At 40.2% G+C, this 24,362-nt stretch overlaps 1 long non-coding RNA gene across 1 annotated transcript in view; it reads right to left on the reverse strand.

Moving 5' to 3' along the window:
- Positions 1-838: 838 nt before the first annotated feature.
- LOC128627453 (uncharacterized) overlaps positions 839-24,362 on the reverse strand; it is a 150,283-nt gene continuing 126,759 nt past the window's right edge. The window contains exons 3-5 of the long non-coding RNA XR_008391627.1: positions 3,593-3,696; positions 1,931-2,128; positions 839-1,014 (exon numbers count right to left, since the gene is read on the reverse strand). This is a non-coding gene — a long non-coding RNA (uncharacterized LOC128627453). The remainder of the gene's footprint in view (positions 1,015-1,930; positions 2,129-3,592; positions 3,697-24,362) is intronic.

Below are 24,362 nucleotides of genomic sequence, written 5' to 3' on the forward strand. Positions count from 1 at the left end.
TCTGCTTCAGTAACGTAGGTCTTTCCTGAAACAGAAAACACATAAAGAACAGTGGATTTGGGAGAAGGGGTAATAATAAGTTTAGTTTTATATCTGTTGAGTGTAAAACTCACATACTCAGTATTTTAACAGTGAGCCCCGAGTAATTTTCTTATCACCATTTCCCTTTTCCTCCTGCCTTCTTCCTATGATCCATTGGATTGTGTGTCCTCCAAAATTCATATGTTGACGTTCAAATCCCCAGTAGCTCAGAAGGTGACTGTATTTGGATAGAAGATCTTTAAAGAGGTAACTAAGGTCCAATAAGGTCATGAGGATGGGCCCTAATCTAATATGTCCCAATAAAAGAGGCAATGAGGACACAGGCACGCACAAGAGGCCAAGGGAAGACACAAGGAGAAGGTGGCCATCTATCCGCCAAGGAAAGAGGCCTCCGAAGACACCAGCTCGGATCTCCAGAACTGTAAGACCGTGCATTTCGGTTGTTTAAATCTCCCAGTCTGTGTTACTTTGTTATGGCAGACTAGCAAACTAATATACCTCCCTTACACCAAACATTCAGAAGACTACAGACTTGGTAATGTTTCTGTTGGCCATGGGTGTCAGGATATAGTAAAACGGAAAATCCAAGAAAGAGCCTGAAGCTACGTCCACCAACATAGGCCAGAAGTAATGTGTCCACCAAGGGCAAGGCTTTGTCCAAATCCAGAGAGTCACATTAAATGTATGGATGGAAGCTGCGGTCATGGAGGCTCATCTGAAACTCAAGGCTCATGGTTCTCAGAACAGCATTCCAAAACACGTAAGGAAACCTACTTACAATCAGCCCTGTCCCCTTGGAGGTTTCCAGATGTATTTACTCAGCTGCTGAAGGCAGCACAGATGAGAGGATTCTCCACGTCACCACTGAGAAACCCACACTGAGAACAGGTTCAGGAAAGTGCCTTCATATTTGAGAATTCCGTGACAGGCAGGAGCACAAAACAGCAAGAACTGAGCCACTGACTGGGGGCACTGGCCATGAAAGGAAGACAGATCACTGTAAATTTAGCAGAATGTGAAACCTGAGTGTAAAAATGAATACAAGGTGACTTGTCACCTGTATCACTCTATAAAACATAATGATGAACTTAGCATTTAAAAGATAATGAAGGACAAATGTAAGGGGTAAAAACTTTCAGAAATCATGGTGCTCTCAACTTTGTATTTTGTCCAACATCTGGAAATAATTAAAAATCCCTGGAAAAGTCAAGCTAGGGCCCCTGGAGGTGGAGAGCAAGCTAGCTGTTGCAGAAACAGAGATAAATGGAAAGAATGTCTCCGAGGAAGATTTATCCAGAATATCCACGCAAAACAGACCATATGAAACACATTTAAAAATTAGCCTCTGCTTGCCTTAAAACTGATCTGATTGGTGATACAAAACTTTAAAAATAATACTGGTGGTTAATGCTTTCCAAAAAAGTAAAAGGAAATTATTTTCAAATCCCAGTGTGTGTGTGCCTGTGTGTGTTAGCTAATTAGCCTTAAAAAATAATTTTTTTCCTATGGGGAACTCGGAATTTTTCAGTTGATTAAAGTAATCACTGGATATTCTCCATAACACTGAGGAAGGCAAAAATGTGTTCTAAGAAGCTGACGAAGTATCAGCCATTCTGCTATATGAAGATAGCACTTATTATTCAAGAGATGGAGTAACGAAAGGGTCTCTGAACTTAAACATCCCTTGATACTGTGTTGTGGTTAAAACAAAATGTTATACATCTAATTTTACAGTGTATTCGAGAATCTTGACTGGGGAAACTTCGGTCCCATCGCAGTGGTGTTTGTCATTCTCAGATGTTAGGGTTCCGTAGGTCCTGAGATATCCAGGGTTATAGTTTGGGGCACCTTCACTTAGGCGCCTTCCTCACCTGACCGCTCGTCTCACCTGACCAGTCAGGGGACAGTAGACATGGGAGGAGGCTGACCGAAGAGAGACACAGCTGGGTGGCAGACAGAAGACTGTTTGTCTTTAGAATGACGTTCTTCCTTTCAGAAGTTCGGGGCAATTTACTTCTTGTCTTTGTGAACATACTCCAGAAGGTAAATCTTTGCCAGAAACTTTAGACGTAGATGATGTGGTTACCTGAAATTCATGAAAGTATACATGAAAGAATAATGAAGGTGTGTGGGTTTAACCATAGTAATTTCACGCATGTTTGTTGTACTTTATTTTTAACTTGTGAAAGTATTTGTTTTTATTTAAATGAATGAATAAATAAGCAAACAAATCAACGACTGTTATTAGCTACAAGACTCCGATGAAAAAATGGAGTAGGGATCTCACTGATTGGACGACCTAAACCATCACTAGACTGTACTCAATTCTACCCACATCCCTCAATTTCCCAGAAGCAGCATTTGAAACTAGCATTCCCTGCGTGCAGGCAGTTAGGTTATATAGTCTGTTAACAGTTCTGTGACACCAGTGTCTTCACCTAAAAGACGGAAAACTGAGGGGGAAGAGGTCCAGGCACCCCTTGGTGAACTCCGTGTGAACAGTGGGGCGGCACCTTCAGCATCTGGGCTCTTCCCCCCCAGGCTCTTGTTCCGCCCCTGCTGTGCCTTGAGGGCTAGAAGTATCCCAGTGGACGCTGCTTAGTCCTTTACTTCCCAACTCCCTTTAAGGTCTTGGCCTTACTCTCTGGCATCTCCTTAGACTTTTTCACAGGCTCGTCTTCTGTCTTCTACCCCATAAATTCTAGAAATTTATAGGAATAAGATTCTGCAGGAATTGTTCTGCAGGCAAAATGATTTGTAAAAATGGCAGCTAAGCTATCCCTAAAACAGCTTGTAATTCTTTGAGATGATTAATTTACGGTTTTGAATGACACCATGTGCCAATTATTTCACTAAACACTGATAATGACATATTGTCAGAAAACAAAACTGCAAAACCAAGGTCTCCCCCCCAACACACATTCATTTACACATCTATCGCTGCAGTTCCTTGTCAAGGTGCACGGATTTCATAGGTTCAGGTTTAACTGGTTTTGGTGTTGCATGTGGCCCTGACATTCTAAATTAAAATTCTTAAGAATTCTTAAAAAAAATCTTTTTAACACCTCGCTGAAGTTAAAAAGCGTGTCTTAATCATTTCTTAAAAACAGTGAAGTTTTATTTTTTGCTGATCTCAAAGGCATCATAATACTACAGTGCGAATTTGACTCTGTGATTGGGAAGACTCAGGAGACTTTCCTAAGGATTCTGAGAGTGAGCACTTGGAGAAGCTGAAATCAGGACAGTTCCAAGAAAAGCTGCCAGGTTCTCATTTGCATGGATTTGCCTCATTTTACACCAAAAAGCCAGTGCCTTAAAGCACCCAGCTGTAATCCCTTAACTACGCCGCCCGCCAGAAGAGTTGGAAGTGTGAAATCTTCGGGTCTGACCATCAGGAACACGAGGGCGGAGGGTGGGGCCAGGCGGCTCTCTGTTATCCATCTCGAGTTGCCTCCCACAGACTGAGCCCGCCCAGGAAGAACATCTGACACCTCCCTTGGAAGGTGTCCCTCCCCCCAGAGGGAGAGAGCATTGTCTCTCCCACTCTTACCCTTCTCATCTCCGTGGAGTTCTGTTGCTCCCTCCACACAAACTGGAGTTCAAATTAGCAATCCATTGAATTTCTCCTCCCTGGAGGTTGGTGACCTTCCAACTCTAATGGGAGAGAGGGGCCAAAGGCCCAGGAAATGGGTGGGTGAGCGCCTTCTTCTTGGAAGAGCTTGACAAGGGGGGAAATTTTTTTTGTCATAAATTAGATGGGTGCTAATTCTTCACTGGTTGCTAAGTTTAGAAACTTCTTGGTTTCTTGGTCAACGAATCTTCTATTTTCAGTTTTGCAGTTTTAAATGTCCTTAATTATTTTGTCTACTTTTCATAAGTTGCAATTTCCTTTAACATCTCCCCCACCCCAGGAATTTAAGGACACACACGAACAGAACCTCAATTTGTGTTGTGTAAACACGTCCTTATCTCCAGGAATCCAAGCAGTCAAGATTTTTGATACTTCCGTTGAGGTAAGCTAAACAGAGGTTAGACAGAACTGTGTTTTTGGAACATATATGAGGAAAGACTTCAGCTTTTCAAAGTCTAGCTTTAGGTTTTAAAGTCTAGCTTCAGCACACTTTTGGTAATTTTCACGAAATGTGCGGCAAATTAGAAAAAGAAATGTGTTTATTAAAGCACTCCCTGAAAAATCTATGTCTACAGGTAGTTAGTTCACTGGCAACTCTTGCAGGAATCCCTGTCGCCAGCACAGACCTACTGTCCTTTGTGTAAGTGTCCCTGGCATGTCTCTCCTGAATCGCTCTCTTCATAAACTCACCTTGTCCTAAAATACACTAGGCACCTCCCTTGGAAGGCTGGGAATATCTTTTGCTCTGTGCTTATGCAAATGGTCACACTTCCACATACTCACTCACACAAAGTGAGAACCTTTCTTAACTTGGTCTTCCAATCAGTCCCCAGTTGGTGTTAATCCTTTACCTTCAACAAGGTCTTTAATTACCTGCCATGTGACACTTCCTGGATGGCCCTAGTTATTCCTCATAACACCATTCACTTGACTCAATGTTTATTGAGTATTTGCTTACTATGTTCAAGGCAGAGTGCTGAACACTGGATTTAGAGCAGTACAGAAGAAAAACCTAGAATTAAGTTCCTATCCTAACAGAACTTAATCCTACAATTACATTAACAAATTCAAGATACAAGTAAACACCTTAGTAAGCCAGGCACTTTCAGATAATCAAGGTGTTTTTAAAAAGTGATGTGGCAAAGAGTGGCTAGGGGCCAGGTGAGGGAAGGGGTATTCAGAGAAGGTCTCTGTGAGTTGACACTTGAGCTAAGACCTGAATAATGAGTTGGAGCCAGCAATTGAAATGCGGGGCATAGGCCTTCCTATCGAAAAGGGGAAAGCAAGTGCAAAGGTCCTGAGGCATGAATCGTGGGGGTAGTCAAGGGATAGGAACAGTGTGATCGAAATAATGTGGCTGGAGTGTAATGAGCATGAGAAAAGAGTAATAAAGATGAACTCAGACGTTGTGAGACTTTCATTGTTTGTTTTACTTCTCACCAGACTTTGGGGACCATTCTTTTGGTTTTTAAATCCCTGGTGTCTGACACAGAACCTGGCACTAAGTAGCTAAAATATTGGTTTAATGTACAAATAGCAAAGAACACATGTTTTTCTTCAAAAATAAAGTATGACGTGGCTAAATTGATTCAAGATAATGAAGTTTTGCTAAATGTTTAACAAATCACTAATATTCAAATTTGAAGATGCACAGAATGTGTGGAGAATTACAAAAGCAAACTATAGTTTTACTCTTTGGGCTGTAAAGGCAGCTTCTTAACTTTAACTTTGGAATGCACTTGAAGTACTAGAATTATTTTTTTCTCATCCTTAACCACACCAAGCTCAAGTTTGATGTAGTGCCAAAGTTGAAATGAAGTTGATGCTAATTTGACTAGACTTCAGGAAGAATGAATAATGAATTATTTCCAATCCCCTCTCCCTAGATAAGCAAGAGAGAAAAATACTATAGCTTGATATGAATGAGGTGTTTATTTGTTTTTTGCAAATTCTGATGCTCATTCATGGAACCTTTATTTCTCCCAGAAGAGAAACATTTAAAATAGAAAATTTTGATTTCACCCAAAGAACAAAAAGTGTTCAAACTTATTTTTTTCATTCATGCTAGTATGTTTAATTTTTTCCCCTATAGCCTTTAAGAGAAAAGCACTAGTACATCATTTAGACATAATGAAATGATGCAGGACATGTTTAAGTACTATGAAAAGACACATGAGTGGCAGGAGGAAGGAGTGAAAGGAACAGGCAGGTATTGAGCTGACGTGTGTGGAGAGGTACTGTGTTAAGCATGTTCCCCTATGTGATCTCCCTTAAAAGTCATGAAATACTTGGAGTTAGGTATTCTTTAACTCATTTAACTCATAGCAGGTCCGGGATTACTGAGTCAATAATTTGCCTTATATCACAGGTTACTAAAGGGTGGAGACAGGGTTGGAAAGCAGGATTGAGTGACTGAAGGCTTTGTACTCTCCTACATGTACATATGAAAATGTGCCTATGCATGAACAGTCAAACATATCTATTTTAATATACCATATGTGTGTGTGTGTATATATATATATATATATATATATATATATATAGCAATAGAAAATGTAGAAGCAGAATTTTCTGGTGCCATCAAAATTTAGTATTTCCCTGTCCTTCTGATATCAACCAAAAATCATACCGAAGTCCCTAAGAACATGCTGCATGCTTCGATTTCAGCTAAAAAATTGAAGCAAAGGGACTTTGATTACAGAATAATTTAAAAAAATATGTCTGCTGTTAAAATTATGTAGCTGACAGGTTGTTATGAGTATCACCATAAAATAATGCCATAGGAAACATTTTACAGCAAATGGAATTATTAGGAATCCCATGATCCCTGAGAAGAGGAAGTTCCTCCAAATCCCTTCTAGATACAACCCTCTAGAATCCTGTGGCTTTAAAGCTTGAAATGGAACTATTATATACAAATATCCAAGTGAAGTCTTCTGCTTAAATGAATGCATTTCTTTAGTTGCTGTCCAACTGTGATGAACTGTAAAATTATTATCTCAGTCACACTCTGGGTGCTCAAGGGTCTCACTTTTGCACACCTGATAAATGATCAGAGGTGACCAAATGTAAGGTTTCATTGTTAGTTCTTCAGTAGTTTTGAAATATAATTCTGTTGTCCTTTTTGTTAGTGCTTGCTTCACTAAATTTTAGAAGTGACTCTGAGATTTTCATCTTTAATATGCGAAGCTTTTAAAAAGGGGCAGTTACATTTCCACCTAAGAAACATTCCAGTTTCTGAATGTCTGGGGGTTCAGCTGCAATGAGCAAATCATCATCTGGGGGGGTGGGGGAGGGAGGCAGCAGGTAGGTAGATTTTCCATCAAGTCATAACTACAACTGCTTTAGAAATAACACCTGGAAGATGGTATTTTCTTGAACTGTTCTTTTTCATGAATCTTCCTTACTGCAGACTATTAATCATAGAGGTTTAATATAAATGATGAGGAGTTTCATGGCATGATAGTTTGGGATTAAGTAACGTTATCTTGTTACTAATGGTTACTGCTGCTTAGTTTCTCTTAAATAGCAGATGATGATATTCAGATATCTATTTTAGATTCCATGTTTATCTGTATTCACCTAAAGTCAGCATAGTAGTGATAGCTCCAGAAGTTTACTATATATAAACACACTTTCTTTCAACAATTAAGTATATTTATACATCACCTACATGACAGTAAAGTGTGCAAGTTATAGTACATATAACTTCCATTCAGTTTTCTGAGTCTTTACTTATTTAAAAAAATTTTTAAAGAAATCACCATGTACCCAGCATAGTGTGTACTATGCTCTTAGATGAATCCTTTGCTCAAGGAAATTGCAATCCAGGGGAGAGACAGAATTATAAGCATGAGAGACTTCCACCAAGGTGGAGGCATAGGTGGAAACATTGTACCTTCTCGCACAACCAAGTCTAAAAACAACAAAGTTTTAGAAACAAAATATGCAGCGAAGCCACAGAAAATTGAACAAGACCAGAGTCTGACAACAAGGAACCACTCAGCCAGACCGGTAAGAGGGGTGGAGCCAGCAGCAGAGCAGGTCAGGCAAAAAAGATCCCCCGACCCAGGCACGCAGGCAGCCAAGGGAGGATCCCAGGTGTGGGGTAGAGACGGGTGGACCCAGTGAAGGCTCAAGGCAGCAGGCTGACCGCGGTCACACATTTGCACACAGATAAACCAGCAAAGGAGTGAGCAGTGAGACAGACCAGGCAGGCCCCAGCAGTGGGAAGGAGCAGAGGGGACCACTATTGCTCCCTCTCTGACCCCACCCCCACATACAGCATCACAACCCAGTGACCTCGGTGGCCCCACCCTGGTGAACACCTAAGGCTCTGCCCCTCATACGTAACAGGCAGGAACAGATCAAAACATGGCTCAAGAAGAACTCAGAGCCTTAGAGCCCCAGAGCCGATAAATCTAAGCAAACAAGAAATTGCCAACCTATCAGAGGCACAGTTCAAAACACTGGTGATCAGGATGCTCACAGAACTGGTTGATTTTAGCCACAAATTAGAGGAACATATGAAGGCTAAACTAATTGAAATGAAGGGAAATGCACAGGAAACCAATAATGATGGAAAGGAAACTGGGACTCAAATCAAGGGAGTGGACCAGAAGGAACAAAAAAATGACCAAACAGAAAAGTATGAAGAAATAAGAATTCAAAAAAATGAGGGGAGGCTTAGGAACCTCCAGGACATCTTTAAACATTCCAACATTCGAATTATAGGGGTACCAGAAGGGGAAGAGGAACGGCCACAAGTGGAACACTTATTTGAACAAGTAATAAAGGAGAACTTCCCCAATCTGGCAAAGGAAATAGACTTTCAGGAAATCCAGGAAGCACAGAGAGTCCCAAAGAAGTTGGACCCAAGAAGGAACATACCAAGGCACATCATAATTATATTAGCCAAGATTAAAATGAAAGAGAGAATCCTAGAAGCAGAAAGAGATAAGGGGACAGTCACCTACAAAGGACTTCCCATCAGACTGTCAGCAGATTTCTCAAAAGAGACCTTACAGGCCAGAAGGGGCTGGAAAGAAGTATTCCAAGTCATGAAATCCAAAGACCTACAACCAAGATTGTTCTATCCAGCAAAGCTTTCATTTAGAATGGAAGGACAGATAAAGTGCTTCTCAGATAAGGTCAAGTTCAAGGAGTTCATCATTACCAAGTCCTTATTATATGAAATGTTAAAGGAACTTATCTAAGAAAAAGAAGATAAAAAATATGAACAGTGAAAGGACAGCAAACTCACAGTTATTGACAACCACACCTAAAACAAAAGCAAACTAAGAGGACAGCTAGATCAGGAGCAAACCATAGAAATGAAGATCACATGGAGGGTTAGCAACAGGGGAGTGGGAAAAGGCAAAGGGGAGAGAAGGTAGAGAAAATAAGTAGCATAGACCGTAGATAGAAAATAGATAGGGGGGAGGGCAAGAATAGTAGGGGAGACATAGAATCTAAAGAACTTGAGACACGTAGTCATAAACTAAAGGGGGGGAATGGTGAGGGAGGGGTGTGCACAGTGCAGTGGAGGGGAATGAAGGGGGTGAATAGAACAACTGTAATGGCATAATCAATAAAATATATTTAAAAAAGAATTATAAGCATGCATAAAAATTCTAGTAAATATATATTTCTCTAAAACAAATATAATAAATAGTTTTTGTAGGTTATTAATTAGTCCTAGACCATTGCAAAAAAATGATACGGTGCTTATAGTTTACTCAAAACAAAAAGTGGGAGCAAATTTCTTTGCTCAAGAAATTTGGAGATGATTATTTATTCCATTGAGAATATTTAACAATGGGAATTTATCTTCAGTGAAACTTGTCTGGGAAGGCTGAGAATCCATCTTTTTTAGTTTTTCAACAAGGATCAGTAAGAATTTTCCTCTGGGTAGATTGTGATTAAAATTCTCTTGCAAGATGTCTCTTAGCTCTCCACTAAGAAGACCCCAGAACCAAAGATAAGATTTCAAATGGTCTAAAGTTCTTGTCCTACCACATGGAATATTTCTTTGTTCAAAAATATATTGCTTTCACTAGAGTATTGCCTAGTATTCTTTTCTGTTTTTCTAAAATCCTGGTAAGTCCAGATTTGGTACGTGTCATCACAGAGTTCTATCAGCTCTGTCCCCAGAGCGCTGCATGACACAGTAACCTCAAGGGGCTTAGGGCCACCCTAAAGGTGAGCTTAGAGACACAGAACCACTCTACGGGCCAGGCAGGCCCCTCACCCCAGGCTGCACGGCAAAGGGGAAGAGAAGCCCCTTGTGTATTTTTTTTCACTCTGATTTTCTGGGAGTTTATAAACCCCCTGAGAAATTCTTGATTCAATATATATTCCCAGAATTTAGACTGAAGCCTCAAGATGAAGGACTCTATAAATACCATTCAAATAACCAATATTCATTAGCTCTCCTCACATCACATGTCCAGCATTGTGCTGGTGCAGAGAGAAAGAGAAGGTGGGGGTGGAGAGGGGGCATGGAGGAAAGAAGAAAATAATATGGTAGATAGATGGATGGCCCCCCAAGATGTCTATGTCCTCTCCCTACAACCTCTGAGTATGTGACCTTACGTGGTAGAAGGAACTTTGCAGCTGTAATTGAAGTTACACACCTTAAGCGAATAAGACTCTCCTGAATTGTTCAGTTGTGCCCCCGAAATCCCATGGGCCTCTAAAAGCAGAGAAGCTCTTCCAGCTGCACCATGGAGAGGGAGAGATGCCACAGGAGGGGGAATTCAGATTCAAAAAGATGAGAATGAGTCAATGCTCTGCTGTGGGCTTGAACATGGAAGGGTCAGTGAGACAGACGTGCAGGTGGACTTAAGGAGCAGACGGAAGTTCCTCACTGACAGCGAGTAAGGAAATGGGGATTTCAGCTCTCCAGTCTCAGGGAACTGACTTCTTCCAACGACCTGAATGAGCCTGGAGATGGATTCACGCCCCCCCACCCCACCCCCAACCCTGCCGCCGCCACCCAGAGCCTTCAGAAAGCAGCCTGCTGACCCCCTCCCTGGTTTCTGTCTTAAGAATCTAAGCAGAGGATCCCACTGAGCCATGATGACCTGGACTTCTAACTTGTAGAACTGTGAGATAAAAAATGGGTTCTGTTTTAACTGCTAAATTTGTGGTAATTTGTAATGGCAGTGGTAGAAAGCTGATACAAAATAATAAATGGTCTCTGGCTGCAAAGAATCTAATGAAGGAGAAAACGAGTGAATGTCAGGTTGTAACACCGTGATTTGAACAGGAGAGGTCAGTGGGTGCGAGATATCTTCCAGGAAGATTGATACTGACAGTTTTAAGTATCTCACAGCCATATCACCATTTAGAATAATGCCTTAGGTCCCTCTCTATCCCTATCCTCATTTTGAGAGCTACCTCTCTTTTTAGAAGATATTCTAAGTCAACCAAGTACTTGGTGGCAGTGCACAGTGCCTACCAACCTCTCCGTGACCTGTGGGCTGTCCTATGTTACTGCAAGGCATCTGATGACCACATATAAATATTTTTCAGAGTTGAACACATGATCCTAACACAGAATCTTTCTAAGAATGCAACTTGCCTTTTGCATTCTTGAAAATATCATTAAGATAGCAGCCATATTCATGGTCTGCATCTGCTAATCACTTTTTTATATGCAGGCTTCCTTTAGTTCTCTGAAGTGTGCAGTAGGGCAAGCTTATTCTTAATAATCCAGAGATAGCAAAGTATGATTTTTTTAATTCATGAATAATGATCAAGACGCATCTTGTGGGTACAGAAAAAGGGTAGGCCAGGGCTTTGGAAAATATGCTTTAGAAATCTGAGATAAAGGATATATTCCAAGTTATTCCTCAATTATTAACAGATACAGAAGACAAGCAACACTCTGGGGGAAATATTTATAATTCATATCACAGAGAAAGCACTAATTTTTTTTACTATTAAAGAGCTCCCCTGAGTCAATAAAAGACCAACCACTTGACAGAACAGTGGGTAAAGTACATCCAAGAGAAGTCGCAGAAAAGGAAGTACCAGTGCTTTATGAAAACATACTCAAAATTACTTACAATAATTTGAATTAAAATACAAACAAACATTATTTATACCTACGGGACAGACAAGTTTAAAATATTCGATGACTTACAGAATACAGAGGTATGAGGTGAAACAGGGTCAGATACTGGCGGAATTGATACCTGGGCAGGTATGCACTGGGTGAAACGCAACAGAGACAATTTTTTCAAATCCACTGAAATAAAAAATGCACATATCCTTAGGCTCAGCAAATTCACTTCTTATAGTTTTTTTCTGTAATAAACTTGCATATGTGCCAAGTGATTTATGTAAAGGGATACTATTTGGAACATATTTTATAATAGTAAATATTTAGAAACAATGTACATTTCTATTAATAGTAGCCTAGTTTAAATAAACCATGGAAGATCCATATAACGCTACACGGCTATTACAAAGAATACGCAAAATTGGAATAACCATTTTGGAAAACTGGTAATGTTTACTAAAGCTAAACATATGCCTACCTCATGAACCAGTCTGCTTCTAGGTATATACTCAAGAATAATGAGAACTTATCTCCATTAAAAGATATATATAAGTCTGGCCATAGTAGCTTTCTTCAAAATAGCCCCCAAATGGAAACAATTCAGATATCCATTAGCAGAAGAATGAGTAAATAAATAGCAATCTATTCATATAATGGAATAATACTCAGCAATAAAAATAAACTGTTACATACAATGACATTGAAAATCTCTCTGACACGGTGAGGTCAAGAAGGGAGATACAAATATAGTTTCATTTACAGGAAATTTCAAAACAGGCAAAGCTCATCGCAATGACAGAAGTTAGATTAGATGTTGCCTCTTGGGGGGTGGGAGGAAATCTTCCGCATTGATGGAAATGTTCTATATCATAATCAAATGGTGATCACATGGGTTAACTCTCTCCAGAAATACAGGCTGAGCATATTTATTTGTGGACATTTTGTGCTGTTCTTTAAGCATATAAATATGTAAAGTATATAAGTATGTAACTTATACTTATCACAAGAAAGTACCAATGATTGCCTCTGGCGAGGGAACCGGGTAGCTCACTTTTACCCTCTGACCGGGTGCACCACTCGAACTGCGTGCAATGCGCATGTGCTAACCGGGGCAGTAGGCGTGGAGGAGAAGTGGGATTCTTGGGAGGAACTGCAGCGGTGCTTCCGTGAGGTTGCACGTTAACCAACGTCTGTACGCTACTGGTATTTAGAACAAAAAGACGTGAGCTTAATGTTTAAGTCCTTAATACTATTTATATTAACTTTGAGTAATCTAAGAAGGAAAAAGCAAAATTTCTGAAGGCAGGGTATATGATTTAGGCCCATCGAAATTCCACAAATTGTAGGTGGGGAAGGAAAAAGGGAAGTTTGTCAGGAGCACAAAGTATGGCAGGTTTCCGATAACACTCTGCTGTTCTGGCCGGTTGGATCACTTTTTCCCCAGCTAGACCACTTATCACCCAATTGCCTGTGTGGTGGCTCAGGTGAAATACGTTGAAGATTGGGCTGGCTGGGGTAGGGGAGGTCCAGTAATCTGTTTTGCTAGGTAGGACAGCAAAATATCAAAACAGCTTCTCTGTTTTGCTGGTGGGCAAAGATTATTTTAAAAAGCCAAAGAAATTGAAGCCTGATGGCCAAAACCGTAAGATTCAGGGCAGATCAGTTTAGTGTGTGGACACACACACACACACAGAGAAATGGCAACGGTCTTTGCGAGCAGAGGCAGGTGTGTCGGTTTCCAGGCTGCACATCAGGCTCTTCATATACCAGGAAAACTGCACCAGACTTTCCAGCTACGTCTGTAATACTGAAGATAACAACCACTACACAAGGGTCATGAGATTACTGAGGACATCAATGCATGTGCCAAGTGCTTTACATGAGCCATACTGTTACACCCTCACGACATCCCATTGCAGTAAATAGTGCTGTTATCCTCGCCTCGCCAGGGAGGAAACAGGCTCAGTGAGTTCCCGGAGCTGGCTTCACAGAGACTGAGTGCGGAGCCTGCCCCTTCCCTCCCATGCCCTGCCTGTGCATTACGTGGCCCGTTGTCAGTCGGTGCCATGAACTCCTTATATAAAGAACTACACGTGCAGCTTTATACACAGTTCAACTCCATATTTATATGTGATTTAGATTTTTTCCCAGGCTACGGTTCTTAATTTGCTAATACGTTTTATCCCATTTTTTGAAATGGACACAAATTTCTCAGAAATACTTGCAGGTTTGTTTTTATTTGCTTGTTTGTTTGTTTTGCTGTTACACTCGTCCTAAGGAGTAGAGATTTCTTGAAAAAACATTGACAAATAGTATATTCTTTAGAATCTTACAAAGTCCTGCTCTGGAGCTCCCTCATACAAAGTTTACTATTCAAGGGTTAACACGTGGAAAATACCTTTAGAGACACTTTAATAGCATAACATTTCTTGAGAAAGTTCTTTGATTACTTAGGATAAGTTCACAATGACAACATTTCATTCAGTATTAAAGTATTTTATCCTTTTAGTCATCCTAGAATATTAGAAATTATCAATCACACTTTATTGAAACTCCTTATTTATAATTCTTTACTACTTATATACAAAGTCTGTCCAGAAGAAGCTGAGTCATTGTTAATCTAACGAGAATGGTTTGTGTGACATTGGTGTAACCTGGCAGCCAAGGAGAGTGGACAATGAGGACTTCACTGTACTCGTCAGTGGGGGTGGTAGATGCCAGTGAGTGAGCATGTGCACTGTGTGGCCATCGCATTCAAAATGACTGACTGGGTAGAGCAACAAATCTGCATCAAATTTTGCATTAATCTTGGACACTCCTCCATGGGAAGTACTCAGATGATTCAGAAAGCTGCAGCTATGGGCAGCTGGTGATTGGCAGCTTTATCACGACAATGCACCAGCCCATAAATCATGTCTTGTACTGAGTTTTTTTGGCAAAACATCAAACCACCCAGATGGCTCAGCTCCCACACAGCGCATATTTGGTGCCCTGTGACTTCTGGCTTTTCCCCAAACTAAAATCACCCTTAAAATGGAAGAGATTTCAGACTGTCAATGAGATATGATGGGGCAGCTCATGGCAATTGGGAGAACTGTGTGAGGTCCCAGTCTGAAGGGGACTTGAGGTTTCATTGTCTTATGTACAATGTTTCTTGTATCTTCTTTAATAAATGTCTCTCTTTTTCATAGTACATGGATGTATACCTTCTGGACACACCACATATACCCAGAAAATAGTGGGTAAGTAAATTAACAAAAATAAAAATACTTTTCCTTTTCTTTCTCATGTTCTGTGCAGAATAATCTCTGTTCATTTGGTTGCAAAGTAGCTGAAGCCATAAGGTCAACATATTGTTTCATTGATGGGATCTCTCAGCCAAGCCCAGGGGTAAGCAGAGTCATCAGACTTCTCAAGGGCCTGAAAGCAGGAAGTAGATAGCATCTGGGAACTAGATTTCTTTCTCCAGCCCTGAAAGCCAGATGGTTTGTATCCACTTTGTGCTTCAGCCTCTGCTGAGAGGTTTGCTCTGCTTTGCTCAGGCTCTCATAGCTACTCTTTTTTAGTCCTACCCCTTTGTCCTAGGAAAACTATGTGATCGGATTAGTTTGAGCCAGTTGTCCCCTACAATCCACTCAGCTGTACCGGGGTGCACTCCTTCTCAGCAGGACCATAATGGAAAGGACAGAGACCAGGCAGACTTGCTAAGAGGGCCAGGGGAGTAGTGAAGACATGACTGTGGAGAAAATAGTTGGAATTAGTGCTATAGCTGCCATGTGGGAAGCAATTTTCTTCCAGAACCTGATTATTTAGAGATTACTCAGAGAGCATCTCTATTATATTTAGACATTTCCATAAAGGGCTCTCCTGAGTCAATTTATTTCTAAAAGTTCATAGGATTTAAGAATAGGCTTTTTGGAAAGGGAACCAAACAGACCCAGAATTGTGCTAGAGGGGAGAGGACAGGAGTGGGATTTACCCATTTGGTTTAGGCATAAATGGGGACTTGGAGTCTCTCTTTTGATTGAATGGCAATCTTTGCCTCAGAAGCATCTGATCTTAGGCGTACACATAATGTTGGAGGCTGAAGTTTTCCCTGAATGTTTTGGAAATCAGAGATGGAAAACTTAAGTGGATAGTGCTGGCTGCAATTCAATGCAGGCAGGCCAATGCAATGCAGAGGGGAAATGTTATTTCAAACCACAACTGAATGTAGCAACTTCTTCCCTTCCCATGGAGAAGACCGGGGCGGGAATAGGGAATAATTTATACAACTGCAGAACTGACTCTTTCCACTGACCCTTGACCTTGCAAGAAGAAGCAAAGGAGGGAGAAATGGTGAGGCTTAGCTTTGAATGGCCTATGGTTTAGCAGAATACATTAGCAGGCCTTTGTACATACAAAGACAGTCCACGAACCAAGTATGGGGAGCTGAAGCAAAATAATTATTATGAGAAAGTGGAAGGTATTTCAAGTTTTACTCCTGGTAGAGAAGAGGCAGATAAAAAAAAAAGAGAGGAAAACAGAAAGAAAAAAAAACCCTGGAAAGTGGGGAAGAGTCCATTGACTTTTCAAATTAGGAGTTTCTAATATTCTATTTTTAATTATTTGGCTACAGTGTAAATCCTATCCATTGCTACAAGCCTCAATCAAGTCTGCTATAAAGAAAAGACTTTAATGAGTGTTTTTGTTTGTGAGTGTGTGTTTGGCAGTGGTATGTTTTTTTGTGTAAATTGTGGAAGGAGGCTAGATTCAAGTCTTGTTACATGTGGTAGGAGATAGGAAGAGATAAAATAGCTACACAATTCATTCATGAAATAACTCAGCAAAAGAAGGAGCTAAGGGTCATTAGTAGTGACTTGGAAAAATTTTAGATTTCTCACCACTGATTCCTGTGGCAACCTTTACCTTACAAAGAAGCCCACACTGATATAAACCCCCTTCCTCACGCTCTTTGTGTAATGTAATGTTGACACATCTCCATCAAGAAACAGTCTTTGTTTCTTCTCCTTGAACGTGGTGGTTCTTTGTAAGTGCCTCAGCCAGTAGAATGAGGTACAAGTGATGATGCAGGACTTCATCACTTCTAGGTCAAACCAGGCAACAGGGTTTCCACCTGACTCCTGCTTTCTCTTAGCATGAGTGTCCTTGGAACCACACCGCCATTATGTGAGGAAGCTATGTGTCATGGAAAGGCCATGTATGTATATTCTGGCCAATAGCCCCAGCTAAGCACCCAGCCAGCATCAACTCCAAAACCTGGGCAAACAAATCCTCTTGGGATTCCTGGTGTCACTCTTCTTGTTTTCCAGACGAGAGTCCATATATTGTACAGCATGGGCAGTCCATCTCCACCGTATCCTAACTGACTCAAGGAAACCATGAAAAATAATCAATAATTATTATTGTTTTAACCACTGAATTTTGGGAAAATTTGTTATGCTGTAACTGATTAATAATATATCATTTCCGGTATCTACAGAAATAATTAAGAGTATTGTGAAATTCAAACTAATTCTATCTGAGGCTTAAAGAATTGGATCACATCTGTTTTTCACGGTACTTGTTAGATCCCAAATATTACTTTTGCAACTCGAAAGTTCTGCAGTCTGAAACACAAAAGCTTCCAAGGTAGAGAAAGATGAGAGGTGCTATGATCTGAATGTGCCATCCCCACAAAACTCATATGTGGCAATATAATCTCTAAAGGGGATGGCATTAGTGGGTGGGGCCTGTGGGAGGCTTAAGTCCTGATAGTGTATCCCTAATGAGGGGGATTAGTGCTGTATGAAAGAGGCTCCAGAGAGATCCCTAGCCCCTACCCACTGCTGCACCATATGACAAAGAGAAATCTGGTCCAGAAGAGGATCCATGTTGCCATCATGATCTCAGACCTCCAGCCTCCAAGACTGGGAGAAATGAATTCCTATTACTGATAAGCTACCCAGTCTGTGGTATTGTGTTATGACAGCTTGAACAGACTAAGACACAAGTGGGTTAGTTCATCTTTCAGGAATGAAAATGTAGAGGCCAAGGAGAAAGCAAGTAGCTTGGCACACTAAAGAATTAATTCCTCCAGCCCTGGCTGGTGTGGCTCAGTGGAGAGAGCGCCAGCCTGTGAACCAAAGGGTTGCTTGTTTGGTTCCCAGTCAGGGCACATGCCTGGGTTGTGGGAGAGGCAACCACACATTAATGTCTCTCTTCCTCTCTGTCTTTCTCCCTTCCCCTCCTTCTCAAAAATAAATAAATAAAAATCTATAAAAAGAGAATTAATTCCCCCAGATTCAGTTATTTACTAATCATGTGACTGGAAAATTACTCCTCCCCCCCTCAGTTTCTTCATCTATAAGTGAGGCTAATCCATGGTTACAATTCTGAGAATTAATAAATAAAATGCACGTGAAGGGCTTAGTGTTTTGTACAGAATAAACACTTTATAAATGTTAGTTGTTGTTACTAATACTATACTTAACACAGGGCATACCATTTAGAAATGATAGCTGTAATTATTATAGTGCTCCAAATATTTACTCTAACACGCTAATCCACGTCACCAAATTCTGCACTCCCATTTCCATGGCTATGTCCCTGGAATTTTCATATGGAAAGGACAAGAAATTCTGTAGTATATGGAAATGTCAGCTTATCAGTGCTACCTGTAAGCTCTCCATAAAATCGAACTCACTCAAAATGCCCTAACCTAATGCAATTTGTTAGCTACCAGCCTAAAAAGGCATTGATTCATCTCTGCAAGTGTTGGAATATAAATGGCAATCCTTAGAGATGCAATCATAAATTCTGCCAACCTTGGAACATATTTATAACTTGGAGAATCTGTATTTCAAATTAGACTCTTACATTTTGAGTGCTTAGTTTCATTTATACTTGACTATATGAAACTTTTAACTCTTCTGTAAGATAGAGCAGAAAATAGATTCTCCAGGCATCTGATAGATCTAAATGAGAAAAGCAGAGAAAAACCAGAAAGTTCCCATAATATATACAATACATGGAAAATTCAAGGAAGTGGGTGTAGAAAAAAAACAAAGAACCACATGGAATTTTTAAAATTGTTCTATTACAGTTGTCCCAGTGTTTTCCCCATTGCTCTCCTTTACCCTGCCCATCCTCCCTCCCCCAACACTTCCCCCCCCACACACACAGCCATTTTAATAGAGACTTTTGAAAGGCTTTGGGTGAACCCACAGTAGGAAGGCCTAGTTGTACCACAAAATCGACAGGAGACAACTGCCACACTATAGGTGACACTGTCAGTAGACTTAACTACTACAACATTGGTCACAGTATCTCCAGTTAAAGCCTCTATGCCGGCTGCTCCCAGGGGAGATGGAGCAGGGAAGACGCACTGACTCCCCAGGTAGCTCAGGTGTCCTGTCTGAATTCCTGTTTTACTGTCTTATAATGTGACCTTTTAACTTTCTTAAAAAGTCAAAAATATTCCTAACATTAGCTCTTATAGGCCACATGTTGGGGAAAATATGCAAGATCATTTGGCTCAAATATTCAACTCAATTTGTTATTGTCATCTCTCATATTACCAGCCAGGAGAAGGTAACAAAATAAAAGAATTGGTTAAGACATCTGATGGCCAGCAGTGCTGAGCATCCCTTCACGCGTCTCTGGGCCCTCTGTATGTCCTCGTTGGAGAATTGTCTGTTCAGGTCCTTTGCCCATTTTTTAATTGGATTGTTTGCCTTCCTGGTGTTGAGTCATATGAGTTCTTTGTATATTTTGGAGATTAAACCCTTGTCTGATGAATCATTGGCAAATATGTTCTCCCACACAGTCAGTTCTCTTTTCATTTTGATGATGGTTTCTTTAGCCATGCAGAAGCTTTTTAGTTTGATGTAGTCCCATTTGTTTATTTTTTCTTTTATTTCCCTTGCCCTAGGAGATATATTGCCAAAAATATTGCTGTGTGGGATGCCTGAAATTTTCCTGTTTTCCTCTAGGAGTGTTAATGGTGTCACAACTTATATTAAAGTTCTTTATCCATTTTGAGTTTATTCTGGTGTATGGTGTAAGTTGGTGGTCTAGTTTTATTTTTTTTCCATGTACTAGTCCAGTTCTCCCACCACCATTTATTGAAGAAGGTATCTTTACTCCATTGTACGCTCATGCCTCCTTTTACAAATATTTTTTAAAATATTTTATTTAGTTAGTTTTAAACAGAGGGGAAGGGAGGGAGAAAGAGAGGGAGAAAAACATCAATGTGTGGTAGCCTCTTGAGCACCCCCAACTGGACACCTGGACCACAACCCAGGTGTGTGCCCTGACTGGGAATCAAACCAGTGACCCTTTGGTTTACAGACTGGTGCTCAATCCACTGAGCCAGAATAGGCAGGGCAACCCTTTGTCAAATATTAATTGACCACAGAGACATGAGCTTATTTCTGTCCTCTCTATTCTGTTCCATTGAGCTATGTGTCTGTTTTTATGCCAGTATCAGACTGTTCTGATACAGTGGCCTTGTACTATAGTTTGATATTGGGTATTGTGATCCCTCTTACCTTGTTCTTTTTTAGAAAATATTTTATTTATTTATTTTTAGAGAGAGGGGAAGAAAAGGAGAAAGTGGGAGAGAAACATCAATGTGTGGTTGTCTCTCATGTGTCCCATACTGGGGACTTGGCCTGTGACCCAAGCATGTGCCCTGACTGGGAATCGAACCAGTGACCCTTTGCTTCACAGGCCCATGCTCAATCCACTGAGCTACACCAGCCAGGGCTGTTCTTATTTCTTATAATTGCTGAGGCTATTTGGGGTTGTTTATGGTTCCATATAAATTTTTGAAATATTTGTATTTGAAATATTCAAATATTTTAAATATTCACAGATATAGATCTGTGAAATATGCCATTGGTATTTTAATAGGATTTACATTAAATCTATACATGGTGAAACCAATTTTACTCAAAAGATGTTTCAATGTGTCCAAATTCCAGCAGATTTTTCACATACCCTAACAAATTGATCTTGAAAGTCATGAGGTAAAATAAGGTAGAAAATAACCAGGACAAATTTTTATGTTTAAGTTATTTTCAACTCTATCAAGGCATAATTAAAGAACATGAAACTGCACATATTTAAAGTATGCAATTTGATCCACTTTGACATACATATATACCAATGAAATCATCACCAGAATCAGGATAACAAGCTTTCCCATCACTCACAAAACCTCACTTATGACCTTTGTAATGCTTCCCCACTTCTGCCCATCCACAGGCAACCACCGATCTCCTTTCTGTCACTATGAATGTTTAGATTTTAAGAAGTTTATTCACCTGAAATCTTCAACTATGCACTCTTTTCTGCCTGCCTTCTTTCACTCAGCATGACTTTGAAGTTCATCCATATCATTACCTATAGATATATATATAGAGATAGATAGATATAGATATATAGTTCTTTCCTTTTCATTACTCAGTAATATTTCATTATATAGATAAAACAGAATTAGTTTATTCATTTACCTGTTGGTAAATATTAGAGTTGGTTCCAGGTTAGGGCAATTACAAATAGAGCTGCTATGAATATTTGTGTACAAATATTTGTGTGGACATATGCTTTTGTTCTTTTAGGTAAATACCAAGGATTAAAAGGGCTGGGTCATATGGTAGATGTAAGTTTACCTCTTTAAAACTGCCACCAGCAGTGCCGGAGAGCCCCAGGTGCTCCACATCCTTCTCAATCCTTGGTGATACCAGACTTAGTTTTTTTTTAGTCATTCTAATGGGTATGTGGCGGTACCACATTGTATTTGCAGGCACTGATGACTAATAATGTTAAGCATCTTTTCATATGCCTGTTGATCATCCATATTTCTTCTTTGTGATGTGTCTATTAAAATCTTTTGATCTATTTTTGCTTTCCTTTTTAAAAATGTAAGAAAGTTTTTAAAGTATTTCAATTATGCTTTACATTTAATATTAGTTATATTAGTTTCAGGGGTACAGCATAGTGGTTAGACCATCATGTACTTTACAAGGTGTTCTCTCCAATACTTCCAGGCCCACTGGCATCACACATAGTTATTACAATGTTATTGACTATGTAATGCTGTACTTTACATCCCCGTGACTATTTTGTAACTTCCAATCTGTACTTTTCAGTCCTTTCACCTTTATCACCCAGCCCCCCAGCCCCCTCCCCTTTGGTAACCATCAGTCTGTTCTCTGTATCTGAGTCTGCTTCTGTTTTGTCTGTTCATTTATATTGTTCTTTAGATTCCACACAGAAGTAAAGTCATATGGTATTTGTCTTTCTCTGACATATTTCACTTAGCATAATGCCTTCTAGGTTCATCTATGCTATCACAAATGGGAAGATTTCATTCTTCTTTATGGCCAAGTAATACCACTTCCTATATGGGCACCACCACTTTTTTATCCACTCATCTATTGATGGGCACTGGGGTTGCTTCTATAGCTTGGCTATTGTAAATAATGGTGCAATTGACATAGGAGTGAGTATATTCTTTCAAATTAGTGTTTGGGTTTCTTCAGATACATACATGTTGGGAACTGCTCCTGCCTGGTTTCAGGAATTGTAACTGCCTCCCATGGCTAAGGATGAGTGAGCAACCTCCAGAATGGGAGCCATGAGGAGACAAAGCTTGTCTCTGATAGCAAACGCTGCCTCTGCTTCCTCCCTCTGCCCCCAAAGCATGGTCGATGTCCATGGCGGGTATGACCCCTCAGAGAGGGTAACCTAAGCCAGACATGATCACTTGGGAGGTCATCATGGAAGGACTCAGGAGGCTGCAACAAAGACGGAGTGATGGACCCTCACCCCCCAGCTATTCTGACATAGCCTGAGTCCCCATGTCCTCTGGGAGAAGTGCTTCCTGACTCTAATCCACTTAAGCCTGAAAACCTATGATGGGGAGGCAGTGCAGCTCCTTGCCTTGCTAGAGTAGCATCCAGGGTAATCAGGCATAAGAAAGAGTTCCTAAAGTCCTATGAAACCTGCTTTGCTAAGAGTGCATTCATTCATATGATAAGGGTTCGAGCAGGAACTGAGTATGTCTCCCAAAGTTTCCGCAGCCCCCTTTCCTGACAGACACTGACTCAGTCTAAGCCCTCAGATTTCTTTGATATATTATGTACTATTTGATCCTTACCACCTGTCTTCCTGTGTATTACAACCCAATAAAAGCCATTGAGGAAGGGGCTCCAGGCTTTTTTCCTTGGAGAAATTGGTCGCCTCTCCTCCCCAAGCAGATCGTGTCTTGGTAGTGTTACTTTCATTTGTGGTGGACGGGGGGACTTGCAGGCAAAGTCATCCCCACACATACACTGAAGTGGAATCACTAGATCATAAGACAGTTCCACTTTTAATTTTTTGAGGAACCTCCATACTGTTTTCCACTGTGGCTGCACCAGTCTGCATTCCCACTAACAGTACACAACAGTTCCCTTTTCTTCACACCTGTGGCAACACTGGGTTTTAATTTGCATCTCTCTGTTGATCAGTTACTTCGAGCATCTTTTCATGTCTATCTGCACATCCTCTTTGGATAAGTGTCTGTTCAGGTCCTTTGCTCATTTTTAATAGGATTTTTTTTTGGGGGGGAGGTGTTGAGTTGTGTGAGTTCTGTATACATTTTGGGTATTAACCCTTATCAGATGTATCATATGTCCTCCCATTCAGTAGGTCATCTTTTCATTTTGTTGATAGTTTCCTTTGCTGTGCACAAACTTTTTAGTTTAGTGTAATCCCATTAGTTTATTTTTTCTTTTGCTTCCTTTGCTAACACAGAAATGACTGAGATTTTACTATGTTTTTCTTCCAAGAGTTTTATGCTTTCAAGTCTTATACATAAGTCTTCATTCTATTTTGAATTCATTCTTGTATATAGTGTAATAAGTTGGTCTACTTTCATTTTTTTGTATGTATCAATTTTATTTTCCCAATATCACTTATAGAATAGACTGCCTTTACCCTACTGTATGTTCTTGCCTCTTTTGTCAAATATTCATTGATGATATAGGATGGGTTTATTTCTGGGCTCTCTATGTTGTTCCACTTCTTCCATTTTCTAACTAGGTTGTTTTCTTATTTGGGGGTTGCTAATGTTATCTCAATATAGAGAGCAAGTCTTTTTTTTTTTTTAAGATTTTATTTATTTATCTTTAGAGGAGAAGGGAAGGAGATAGGAAGAGAAATATCAATGTACGGTTGCCTCTCCTGTGTTCCCTGCTGAGAACTGGCCTGCAACTTAGGCATGTGCCCTGACTGGGAATCACACCTCGATCCTTTGATTCGCAGGCCCACGCTCAATCCACTGAACTACACCAGCCAGGGCGTAAGTGTTTCTATCTGATATATGTTACAAACATTTTATTTCAGTCTTTGTCTTTTGTCGTCATTCTATTTTATTTTACCCACTTTTATTTTGTTTCCTTTTTTTGTATTCTAATTATGGATAAAAGACACTGCATTTTTTCATTACCATTTAGTCACCTATTCCGCCCCCCCCCCCGCCACAATCAGCACACTGTTCTTGATGTTCACGAGTCCTTTTTCCTTTTCACTTAATCCCTCTACCTCCTAACATTCCCCCACCCCAAACCAGTAGCTGTCATCCAGCTCTCC

The sequence above is a fragment of the Artibeus jamaicensis genome, unplaced genomic scaffold, assembly GCF_021234435.1.
Source record: "Artibeus jamaicensis isolate MK-2021 breed Jamaican fruit bat unplaced genomic scaffold, CSHL_Jam_final contig_402, whole genome shotgun sequence".
In the NCBI taxonomy this organism is placed as follows: domain Eukaryota; kingdom Metazoa; phylum Chordata; class Mammalia; order Chiroptera; family Phyllostomidae; genus Artibeus; species Artibeus jamaicensis.